The following is a 10,161-nucleotide window of genomic DNA, read 5'->3' as shown; positions in this document are numbered from 1 at the left end:
GCGAAAAAAAAAAAAAAAAAAAAGATCTCAGCAGAATTTGGGAGACAACTTGAGAAATGGTTCTCTCTGTCCTGAGAGAACCGTTGTCTTGTCCCTGTCCTTTTTCCTTTAAAGAATCTTCAAGAAGAGAAAGGGTCACTTGTGTTTCTTCACAAAACTCCATAATGTCCTTCTGTAAACCATGCATCAGCCGGCAAAGAGAAGTAGTTAACCTCATTTGTCACCTACGCTCCGGGGGAGGACATGCAAGCTTGGCCTAACCCATCAGAGCATCATACACCCCCTGAGTCAAACAGTTCTTCCAAGAACTGACTTGAAACCTGACACAGGCCAGTGGTCAATTCTGGGGCTTCTGGAACTGTTGCGAAGCCAGGCACTCTTGCCACTAAACTACCAGCTGTAGATATAGCAAGCTTGGGACTGCAGGCGATTCCAGCTGCAGCGGGCCTGCAGAGGAACGGGGGGTGCAACCAAGAGGAGGGGGTGCCATTGCTGATGACATTTCTTGAGCTGCTGGATCCAGCCACTTCATGTTGTTTTATCTTGGTTTGTTTTAATTTATTTTGAAGTATTTCAAATATTCAAGAAGGTATGAAAATTATTGTAATGAACATCCATGTACCCGTCAGGCAGTTTGGGAAATAAAAGATTACCAATGAAATTGAACTCATGGACTTTTCAGTTATAAAGGTCAGCAAATCTATTTTGTGTAAGCCAGTTTGAGTTGAGGCTGTGTCCCTTACAACAGGAGAGTTCCAGCACACATCCAGTAAAGTATGTCCTAAGATGATCTGAGAGCATAGTACATAAACAAATGTAAAAATGCAAATAAATGCACAGCGCATCAGTCACAGTTTTAGTTGCAAGTAATGCATCCTATTGAAGCTGATTTTTAACCCTTTTTGGAAAATTAAGACTTTTGTTTTTAGAACAGTTTAAGGTCCATAGCCAACTTGAAGGGAAGGCGTAAAGTTTTCCCATATACTCCCTGTCCTCACACATGTGGGGCCTCCCCAGTTATCAACACCCCCTACCAGAGCAGTACATTTGTTACAACTGACCTACACGGACACATCAGTCACCCAAAGCCCATAGTTTACATTACCTGTTCAGTCTTGGTGTTGTGCAACTTACAAGTTGGATAAATGTATAATGTCATTTATCCATCATTAATGTATCATAAATAGTGTTTTCACTGCCCTAAAAATCCTCTGTACTCCGCTTATTCATATCTCCCTCCTTCCCCAGTCACAAGCAACCACCGGTCTTTTTACCATCTCCCTACTTTTGCCTTTTCCAGAATGTCATATAGTTGGAATCATACAGTGTGTAGCCTTTTCAGATTGTCCTCTTTCACTAAGTAATATGCATTAATTTTCCTTCATGCCTTTTCACGGCTTGATAGCTCATTTCTTTTTAGCGCTTTAGTATTCCACTGTCTAGATATTTATTTATCTATTCAGCTACTAAAGGACATCTTGGTTGCTTCCAAGTTTTTTTTTTTTTTTAGGGATGTTTGCATATTTTATTCTTTAAAAAATTTATTGACTAAAACATTCTTTAAATTCTGTAGTGCTTTACAGTTTTCAAAAGTTTCACACACATTATTTCATATAATCCCATAATAACCCTTTTTCCCCTACCCTTAATTGCTCCTCCCCCTTCCCTCTTCCCACTGGTAACCACTAGTTTGTCCTTTATATCTGTGAGTCTGCTTTTTTTTGTTGTTTTATTCATTAGTTTGTTGTATTTTTTAGATTCCAGATATGTGATATCATACAGTATTTGTCTTTCTCTGTCTGACTTATTTCGCATAATGCCCTCCAAGGCCATCCATGTTGCAGCAAATGGCAAATTTTCATTATTTTTTATGGCTGAGTAGTATTCCATTGTGTATCTATCTATCTATATCTATCTGCTTGTCTGTCTGTCTGTCTATCTATCTACCTGCCTACCACATCTTTATCCATTCATCTGTCGATGGACACTTAGGTTGTTTCCATGTCTTGGTCATTGTAAATAATGCTGCTATGACATTGGGGTGCATGTATCTTTTTGAATTAGTGTTTTTGTTTCTTTGGATATATACCTAGGAGTAGAATTTCTGGGTCATATGGTGGTTCTATTTTTAGTTTTTTGATCTCCATACTGTTTTCGATAGTGGCTGTACCAATTTACATTATTATAGCAGAATAAAGCTGCTATAAACATCCTTGTGCAGGTTTTTGTGTGGACATAAGTTTTTAACTCCTTTGGGTAAATACTAAGGAGCATGGTTGTATGGTATTGTGTGGTAATTGTACAGTAAGAGTATGTTTAGTTTTGTAAGAAACCACCAAGATTTTGCACCCTTTTAAGCCTAAGGACAGAAGGTCTCAGTGAGCCTGGCCCTGATACTTTCCTATACTTATCTTGTCTTGACAGCATGCTGCCAGGATACTTGAAGCCCCTTTTTACCCCACAGAAATGCTCTTCTTTGACCTACCCCTTAAGGCCATACTCAGAAGCAGAAAATACAGAGCACCCTTTGTCCCTGACCTTGTCTCCACTAGACATCCATGTCTGGTCCATACTAGAGGCCTACCAGCTGCTTGACAATAAGCTGTACATTTTCATGCCACTTCCTAGACCTGTCCAGAGACACACCAGCCCACCAGAAGGGACTTTGTACGAACTCAAGGAGGCTGAGGCAACCGGTGGTCTCGTGGCTCAACACAACTTCTCTTCTGCAGAGAGCCTCATCTGACAGTGGAGATCTTGCCATGTCTACATGAACTGAGTCTGTGCTTGCTCTGCAGTTTTCCAGACTATTTAGTGATATATACATAGGTGGTGAAACTGTAACAAAAAGCAAGGAATGATTAACAGAAAAAACCTGGGCTGCCGTTACTCTGGAGATGAGGGAAGACAGTGTCATAGGGTGGCGCAAGTTTGGGGCTTCCAAAGTAGTGGTGTTTTTCAGTTTCTTTACCTGAGTGTTGATACATACACCGATGTAACATTGTGCTAAAGGGAGCAGCTAATGCACGGCCTAAAGGCAAGAACGAACTGAACGCAGTGGAGGGTTCGCAGACAGCAAATGTGTCTGGGGTTCAGTGAGGGAGGGAGGTAGCAGGGGCTAGATTATGAAAATCCTTATCAGTAAAAGTGGGGTAGTTCCAAGACTACAGGAAGCCACTCAAGGGTCTTAGTAAGCAGGGGGCTGATGTGGTCTAATTTATGTTTGAGAGATATCACTCTGTCAGCTTTACGGCAGTATTGGCGGGCGAGCAGGGTAGGATAAAGAGGCAGTAAGAGGCTATTTCATTTGTTCAGGCAGAGATGGTGTGGTCTGGAATGAGGACATGTCCGTGTACATACAGAGAAGAGGGCAGACTCTATGTGTCACAGCTTACTGAGTCCAGTCAGAGCTAAATGTGAGGACATTTCCATCACTCTCCCTGGTAGTCACAAGGGTCACCAGCCTCAGGCCATTTTAAGCATGTCACTCCCCTTCTGTGAATTGTTTAATCTGGTACATCACAGGCATTTGGTTACACAAAGAGAAGGAGGGCAGTTCATAAATACCGTAGAGGTTAAAAGCACTTGCTCTAGATTCAGGTCACATGCTGTGCGTTTGAATTCAGGCTCTGGAAAGAGATATGGCCTTGGGTAGACCTCAGCTTTTTCATCTTCAAACTAGTAAGTAACACCCATCCCTATTCTTGCAGAAATTAAAAAAGAAAATCCACATAAAGAGATGAGAGAATGGTCTGACATATGCTCAAGTGTGAAATCAATGTGTATGTACTATTAGTGCCATTTTAGCCATCATGCAAATTCCTGGCAGCTTTTAGTAACATATATTTTTGTGGTGAACTTTGAGCACTTTGCAGATATGTTTTTACAACACTACATTTCAAGTTCTCTTTATTTATTTATTTTTGGTTGTGTTGGGTCTTCATTGCTGCATGTGGGCTTTCTCTAGTTGCAGCGAGTGGGTGCTACTCTTCATTGTGGTGCACAGGCTTCTCATTGCAGTGGCTTCTCATTGCAGAGAATGGGCTCTAGGCACACAGGCTTCAGTAGTTGCAGCATGGAGTCTCAGTAGTTGCGGCACACAGGCTCAGTAGTTGTGGCACAAGGGCTCAGTAGTTGTGGCTTGCAGACTCTAGAGCACAGGCTCAGTAGTTGTGGCTCACAGGCTTAGTTGCTCCACGGCATGTGGATCTTCCCGGACCAGAGATCGAATCCATGTCCCCTGCATTGGCAGGTGGATTCTTAACCAATGCGCCACCAGGGAAGTCCCTCAAGTTCTCTTTTTATAGTGAAGACAACTGAAGTAAAGAGTTAAGCGGTTCTCAAGATCATACAGCACAGAGCCATAGAATATTAGTTCAAAAGAGGCCTGACTGTTCAATACTGGCTTGCTGGGGACTTTAAATACCTGAAGACCTTTTAAAAACTAGTAATGCTCAAGTTACATCCTCAGAGATTTTGCTCTCATTTTTGTGGCCTGGAACCCAAGCATCAAGATTCTTAAAGCTCCTTAATGAGATTCCAATGAACAGCTAGAGTTAAGAACCATTAACTCATTAAGATCCATTTTACAGATGAGAAATTGAGGTTCCCTGTGATTAAATGACTGGCTCAAGCTAGTTAATGTTAGAGAGATGATAGATTCTGAGGACAAGAAAGAGATGGTCTTCAAATTCTGATAAACTAGCTAATAAAAGGAACATATTACGGTGAGATATGTCTCTTAAGAATGAACAACACGATGTTAGCCTGGTCTACTAACAAGAAGTCAGTGGTCTACAACGAAGCATAGAAAATGGGTTTCAGAGACATCGACTTGGCTGGGGCATAACACTGGCTTATCTGAGACTATTAACAATTTATGCCTCGCCACTAAATGCACTCGTGCTCTGGGTGAATGTTCACCAATATTTACCTGAATATGAATTGGCTTCCAGAGTGTGTTTCCCACAGGGAGAGACCATTTTATTGGGACCCTTTTAGACAGGCCCTCTGCCCTACCCACTCCATTTTAGTGTTTGTTGTTTTCTTCACCCTCTACTCCTCCTCCTGGGAATAAATTTATATAGGGCGCAATCTCATTTTGGGGGCAAAAAAGTGACTCTAAACAGCTACTATTCTCTCTCCCCCCCTAATTTCCTTCTCAGAAACAGTGTATAACTCAGATCACTCAGGGTCTTCAAGCAAAGGCCTGAGAATATGCTTACCTCTGATGAGTGAGCCTTCCCTAGTAGCCACTTCCCGTGCCAGGTTTGAAATGGTAATAGTGATTGACACTGTTCTTGGGAGAAAGGTGTCTGCTATCCAGTAGTTCTTACATCCAGTCTGACTACAGTGTAAAGTTTCAAAATATGTGCAATTATTTTTATAGTAATGATATGTTATAATGTGCCTTGCAGAATTTTCTGAGGAAGTTGGCAGAATCAGCCAGTGACTGATTTGGTGCCTATTATTAATCCTCGTTTATAATACTCTCCTCCTCAAATGAACAAAAACCAAAAATCTGTTGAAATAGTTTATCCGTTATTTGACTTGTGAAATTATATACACAGTCTAAGATGAACGGTGTATCTTCTGTTGGACTGCTAAATTATGCAGCTTTCAATTTTTTTTCATGAAGCAGTAAAATGTTTTCAATTTTTTTCAGCTTTCCCAATGTCCATTTATTTTAATCTGAAGGAATAAAAGGGGAAGCAGCGAGGGAAGGAGAAGTGTTGTTCAACTGAAGTTGAAACAAGCTTCAAGTCACGTTATCTGATATGCGATAGCAATTGGGAAAGACATGATGAAAAAGGAGTTGGAGTGTGAAAGGAAATATATGCTAAATGTGAAAACTGCTTTGAAATATCATCTTCTGAATGTGATGGCCATTTTTATACCATTCATTTGTACTTAGAATTTGAAGGAATCTTAGGGATTATTGAATCCATTTTTGTTTTGTGGATGAAGAAAGCAAGATGGAGAAGTCATTATTTGCCCAAGATCACAGAATTATTCCTTTTAGGTTAAATTGCTTTATACCTGTGTTTTAGATTGAATATTATTTTTCAACAACACATCCCTTAAGTAAGTCAAGGAGTGCCAATGAAAGACCATATTCATAATCTCAGAAAGTAGAAATTCCCTGCTTTGACTGGGTGGAAGCTCAAGGTTCATTAATAACTCCCATCCTTCTTACCACCAGCCTTTACCAACATTCAGGCTCAGGAAGCTCCAGATAAAGTTATAACGCATCCAGCTCAAAGTCTACTTGCAATTTAGCAAAATTTCCCCTCCCAAATTAGTAGATCAGTTTACCAAAGAAGATGGTAATCGGAATGAATAAAAACATATATCCAGTTACCTCAATTTGTCATGACTTTTAAAGGTATTGTCTTACTCTTCATCTCCAGTTTCTTTTTTTAATTAAGATACAATTACATAATGTAGTGCATAAATCTGAAATGGACAGCTTGATGAAGGGTTATACATAGATACGTCTTTGTAGCCACCACAAAGAGCAAGATATAGAACATTTTCTAGCATCTGAGACGGCTCCCTTATACACCTCCCAGTCTATAATAATCACCTTTCTTCCAACTTCTACCATTATATGGTTGTAGAAAGCTTTACATGATTTCAGGAGTGGAATCATAAAACATGTACTCTTTTGTGTATAGCTTCTTTAATTATATATTAAGCTTGTAAGATTCATCCATGTTTTTGTGCATGTCAGTAACTTGGCTGTTTTCATTGTTGTGTAGTACTCCATTGTGTGGATTTACCATGCTCCATTTACCCACTGTATTGTTGATGGACATTTGGAATGTTTCTGGAGCTTTGGGACAATATGAAGAAAGCAGTCATAATCAGAAACAGCCTTCATTTCTCTTGAGTATATACATAAGAGTGCAATTCCTAGGTCTCTTTACTTTGTTTTTCTTTCAATGTCTTCTTTTTTTAGCCCTTGACCATAATCTAACCTTTCTAAGTTGTTAAATGAACCATAACAATATACGTCTCTTTAGTCCTGACAAGTGTTTCAGGTGGCAGATTTCATAGTTTAAAATGGTCCACCAATAGAGTAACATCTTTCATGGTTCACTACCTATGGCATCCCTGATGGATTTTGCTCTCTCATTTTCTTATCTCTAACTTCCTGTCATATATATTCTGACTTAATGTAAGGAGAGAAAAACAGATAGACTCTTGAAGGGGACATCTAGGGACTTTCTTTTTATCTATTCCTCACGGAGGTGGCATAGTATAGAGGAAAATTACTAGATCAGAATCAGGAGACTGTTTTTTTTTTTTGAGGTATATGGGCCTCTCACTGTTGTGGCCTCTCCCGTTGCGGAGCACAGGCTCTGGACGCACAGACTCAGCGGCCATGGCTCACGGGCCCAGCCGCTCAGTGGCATGGGGGATCTTCCCAGACCGGGGCACGAACCCACGTCCCCTGCATCGGCAGGCGGACTCTCAACCACTGCGCCACCAGGGAAGCCCAATAAATCTTCTTTTAAACTGCCTCATGCAAAGTTCATCCTCTGTGCTTGAAAAAGTTCCAGTACAACATAAAAGGCAAATTTTCCGTTACTTTATCATCTTGTCTGTCTAATTCAGCATTTCCCATTTTGGTATTCCACAGAGTTGTCCTCTGAGAGATGCTGTTAAATAAGGGTTCCGTGATGGAGACTTGTCATTCAGCCTAGCGAGACAGCTAGTATGGTGACTTTAGCACACAGGTGATGGAGGCAAACTGCCAGCCACACGGGGGAGTGAGTACCTCACCACTCAACCTTCCTGCCCTCCTCTGTAAGAAAGGACGAATAGAGTCCTCTCCTATCAAGCTGTGGTCAGGATTTACCGAGTAGCACACGAAGGCTTTAAATACATAGTAGTGCTCAGAAAATGCTGGCGACTGTTATTAAATGAAGTGAAACAGTTGTTCTTTCATGTTTGGTTTGGTTTTGTTTTGTTTGCTTGCTGTAGGACTGCTCATAGCTTTTAGTATGCTGAGTGCCTATGAGTCTCCAGGTAAGCAGTACTTTCCAAATTTACTTGATGAAACTTCTACTAGAAAATTCCAGAAGTAGTACACTTTGGAATATACTTTAGGAAATCCTGTCTTATCAATTTAAAAGAATATTAGCATATTCTGAACAAAAATTGGGACACTGGTTTGACATGTGTAGATGTAACCTGGGGCACTGGGACAGAGTACTTGGAACAAGGACTGTTCTAACATACAAGCAAATAAATAAAGACCTATGCATTACTACATTTTAAAATATTTCTTTTTAAAAATTTTAAAGTGCAAATAAAATGACTTATTTATTCTAAAGTGAGGACTGCCTGAAGATTACACACAGAATTAAACTTTTAAAAGTTATAAAAATTTGGGCTTCCCTGGTGGCGCAGTGGTTGAGAGTCCACCTGCCGATGGGGGGGGGGACACGGGTTCGTGCCCCGGTCCGGGAAGATCCCACATGCCATGTAGCGGCTGGGCCCGTGAGCCATGGTCACTAAGCCTGCGCATCTGGAGCCTGTGCTCAGCAACGGGAGAGGCCACAACAGTGAGAGGCCCGCATACCGCAAAAAAAAAAGTTATAAAAATTAAAAGGTAAAATGCACACTCTTTTAGGTATTGTAGTAGGTTGAATGGTGACCCCCCCACCAAGCCCCTAAAAGAGCCATCCAAATCCTAATTCCTGGAAGCTGTGAACAGGACCTTATTTGGAAGTAGGGTCTTTGCAGGTATAATTAAATGAAGGGTCTGTGAAAAGATCATCCTGGATTATCTGGGTGGTCCTACATCCAATGACAGTGACCTTATAAGAGATACATAGAGGAAAAGACAAGAGGAGAAGCCATGAGACAATGGAGCGGAGATGGGGGTGATGTGTCTACAAGATGAGGAACACCGGGGATCGCCAGGAAGCACCAGAAGCTGGGAGAGAGGCCTGGATGGATTCTCCCCTGGGGTGTCCAGAAGTACCGCCCCTGCCCACCCCTTGATTTTGAACTTCTGGCCTCCATAATATGAGAGAATAAATTTCTGATGTTTAAAAGAAACAAAAATGAAGCGGAGACTGCAAATATTGCTCAAATAAAAACACCACCTAGGCTTTATGCATCATTTTCTGATATAGTTGGAGAATTATTACTGGGTAAAGATGAAGGGCTGGACTTCCTTACTCAAAAACTCGTGCAATTTATCTTAATTCTTGTGCATCTGATGAGAACTTCCTCTAGAGCCAGGAAACTTTGCAAGTATGAAATGATCTGAAAGGAGGGAGTAAAGAAGGAAGTAACTGACCTACGTGAAAAAGAGGAACAAGTTCTAAACAAAAGCGGGTTTAAAACAACCAAAAGAGCAAAAGAAAGTTCGGCATACCAATCTCAAGGTAAGTAAGACCTGCTTTAAGGTGTTTGTGTGAAATGAAAACTATAACAAACTAGTTCATTTTAAATAATCAATGGCTTTTTATCTTATCAAACACAGTTTGTAGAATTAGGTGGCCATACGTTGAAAAACCACTTTACAAATTGAGAGTGAGGTTAATGTTTCTTTACTAGTATAGAGCCTCACAAGGATAAGAGCATGCTTTGTTGTTGCCTTGGTTTCAAACAGAAGGGCAGTATCTGACTAAAAACTTCAGAAGTTTGTCAACAATTTGTGATCTTAAGACAAATAATTGTTAGGTAACCTGTTGGAATTGTCTTCCAAAACAGAAGCAGTCTTCTTTCAAATTGGGCAAAGTGAAACCTATAAGTTATATTTGAAGGCCTCTTGTTTAACATATGTATCCCATTCTAGTAGGTCTTTATTCATGTCTTGCAGGGTTTTTCCTATTGTTATTTTGAAGAAAGAGGACAGATGCATTTATTTTCCTGTAAAATATCTCCTTGTCTTTATCTCAGAGAACGCTACTTTGACAAACAGCTTTAATATTGGGAATGTAGGGCTTCTCTGGTGGCGCAGTGGTTGAGAGTCCACCTGCCGATGCAGGGGACGCGGGTTTGTGCCCCGGTCGGGGAGGATCCCACATGCCGCGGAGCGGCTGGGCCCGTGAGCCATGGCCGCTGAGCCTGCGCGTCCGGAGCCTGTGCTCCACAACGGGAGAGGCCACAACAGTGAGAGGCCCGCGTACCGCAAAAAAA

The 10,161-nt window shown here is 41.0% G+C and overlaps 1 protein-coding gene across 1 annotated transcript in view; it reads left to right on the top strand.

The window, feature by feature from the left end:
* The first annotated feature begins 9,282 nt into the window (after positions 1 to 9,282).
* The window catches only part of GAPT (GRB2 binding adaptor protein, transmembrane), a 5,191-nt gene continuing 4,312 nt past the window's right edge, over positions 9,283 to 10,161 (top strand). The window contains exon 1 of the mRNA XM_024765355.1: positions 9,283 to 9,404. The gene's annotated coding sequence lies outside the window, so the exon portion shown is untranslated. The remainder of the gene's footprint in view (positions 9,405 to 10,161) is intronic.

The sequence above is a fragment of the Neophocaena asiaeorientalis genome, unplaced genomic scaffold, assembly GCF_003031525.2.
Source record: "Neophocaena asiaeorientalis asiaeorientalis breed wild unplaced genomic scaffold, Neophocaena_asiaeorientalis_V1.1 scaffold198, whole genome shotgun sequence".
Lineage (NCBI taxonomy): Eukaryota > Metazoa > Chordata > Mammalia > Artiodactyla > Phocoenidae > Neophocaena > Neophocaena asiaeorientalis.
This window is presented reverse-complemented; position numbering and strand designations above follow the sequence as displayed.